Raw genomic sequence first — 2,863 nt, forward strand, 5'->3', positions numbered from 1 at the left:
TGGGGTTACCATTCCTGAAAATACTTTTTACATAGGTCCAGGTAACTTCCAAATGTCACTGAACCTGCATGCACTGAATGAAGTCAAAGTACTTTTTGTTCCAATGAGGACATTGGCTGCTAGAATGACAAGCAGAACTTTTAGAAGGTGAGTTTAGTAAGCACTGATTTCATATTACTCAGATATCATTTAAGACAATTTCCAGGTACAGTTTGTTGTTGAAGCCCCATATTCAGATGAGTTGTAATGGACATTTGGCCTACTGACAAGGTGTCCTGGGCACTGAAGCAGCAAGTCAGTGATAGATGGAATTTTTTATCAGCATGCTAAGTAGTTCTAATAATAATTGAATATTTCAACATCCCTTTGTCTGCTGTGCCACTCATAGGCGAAAGAGGCCATTAGGAGCACTAGTAAGACCACAGGTGCCCTATTTCCATCACTATCATTGGGCAACTGGGGCACATGCCTCCGTATCTCATGTAAGGTATACTCGGGCATGAGGCTGTCACCATTCAATTAGTAATCTGACTTCGAAATGAACTTATTTGTTAGGTAAGGATGTGCGGAAAAGCATATGTAATGGAGAATATCTTTTTTTTAATAAAATGATTATGATTGGTTTAGACATGACTGCTTGTCAGTAAATAAAACATATCATATAGTGACATGTGTCCCATCATGTAACACAACGGCTTTATTTACCTGTGTCTATTAATACAATGTATCTATGTTCTTCTCTTCTGCCCAACAGGTGACCTGGGTCATGCAATATACCAGCAATGCCCCCGGCAGTCCATTCAACAACAGAGACATTTTTTATTTCAATGCCCCACTTTTATTTCAGTGCTTGAGCTCAAGTCCCTTGGCACTCACCATACCTGGCACTGCAACCCACTGCAAGGAGCAACATCCATTACCATGGGTTGTGCTAACACAACGTGAAAGTGGGAAAGGGGCCGATTACTTTACCTTTACACATTCCAGCAATATTCTACCCCCAGCTTGACAAATGCATGTTTGGGGAAATACTTACAATGCAAATATCATGTAAAGAGCAGCTGGCATTTTATAAACATGACTTGTTTATTTTATCTGTGTTCACATGCTAAAATTAACTTTAACCAGATTCCAAAATATTATAATGAAATCTATGATTGCAATAAATTCCCTGGAGGAACTCTTTTTCTTGTAAATCTGCTGTTATTTTTACATGTGATTTATAACATTTGCAGGTGGTGAGCTTAGACTACATGTCTGAGATTTATTAGGCTCCAGATGTACTACATATTCATTGTTATATAAGGTCAGCAGTGTCACATGACCCGTGCAGTATTTTCACACGATAGACAAACCATAGATTCAAGGAGAGTTTGCAAACTCAGACACAGAAGATACAACTGTCCAGAGTCATTGCTGAAAAAGTAAATCACTATATAGCTAGAGAACAAACTTTTAATGTAACAAAATTAGTATACAATAAAATAAAAATATACTAAAATTGGAACTTATTGCACTTACATATAAGACCTACACATTGGGACTGGAGAAGATAAACTATTGAGTAACAATCTGGGTGATCCAGCAAACCTGTAATAGGTTTTAGAGTTTGATATTAGTCAGCAAGTGCTTTCAATCCTGGTCCAGCTCCATTTCAAGTTTGCTGGATCACCCAGGTTCACCCATAATAGTCTTTCTTCTCCAGTCTGATCAGAAATCAAGAAGTTATTATAATTAACACCTTTTACTTTCTCCCCCTCTCCTTCTTGTAGTTAATTTTTAGATGTACTTTTAAATCAATGGTTGATGTGAACCTTGCATTTGACAAGAGGGGTGCTTGTTCTGTCCATTAGTGTCATTGTGCCCTATATTTAGAATATAGTTCATATAATGAGCACACAAAAAATAACAATAATTACATGAAAATGCAGATACATTTGCCTTAGGTTTTGTTAACACCTATTAAGAGGCACATACATGAGATGGTCATATTGTAATGCAGGAAAAAATACAATAAATAAAAATGATCTGTGATTTTTTTTTCTTGTCATTGTGTATATGAGACCTTACAATGTTATAAAACACAGGGTAAAATCTGCTAGATTGTAAGCTCTTCTGGGCAGGGTCTCCTCCTCCTCCTCCTGTGCCATTGTCTGTATTCTTCTGTCCCTTACAACCCCTATTTAATGTACAGCACTGCGTAATATGTTGGAGCTATATAAATCCTGTATATTATTATTATTGATAATAATAATAATAATAATAAAGGGTAGCATCGCTTATGGTACTTCTTGGATGATAAGTCTATCCTTATAGAACATTTGTTTGCTTGCCACCTATTGAAAACCTGTTTATAGAAAAGCAAGCTTTTATCAAATGGTACTCACTTTCATTTTTTATGATTTGCTTAGATAGATGAACAATAGTATTTTAAGTGTGCTATTTACCAATGTAAAACGCAATTACCTTTCATGTGTCAGTTGGAAAAATAGGTGAATCTTGAAGAAAGCAGTGTGAATCATAGGTAAAACATTGTAAGTAGTGAGTGTTATAACTTGTTTGCGGAAGAGAATGCTATGAATATTCCTTGTGGAATAGCACCACCTGGTGGTAAGAATGGAAAAGCAACATTTGTGTTCATTCAAATTGAATTTATTTCCACGAATATATAAAATAAAAATTAAAAAAACAAAAAATATTTTTGTAGATTAATTTTCCTCTGAAGGAATCACTGTTTACCTTGCCACAATAATAAACTAGTTTCACAATTAGAGGGCTTCTTTTGTTATAACTCTTATAAGCCAGGCGGAGGGGTGACTGTTCTCAGCACTTTAGCAGTAGAGAGGGCATAAAAAGGGCACAT

This window comes from Pyxicephalus adspersus, chromosome 6 (assembly GCF_032062135.1).
Source record: "Pyxicephalus adspersus chromosome 6, UCB_Pads_2.0, whole genome shotgun sequence".
Lineage (NCBI taxonomy): Eukaryota > Metazoa > Chordata > Amphibia > Anura > Pyxicephalidae > Pyxicephalus > Pyxicephalus adspersus.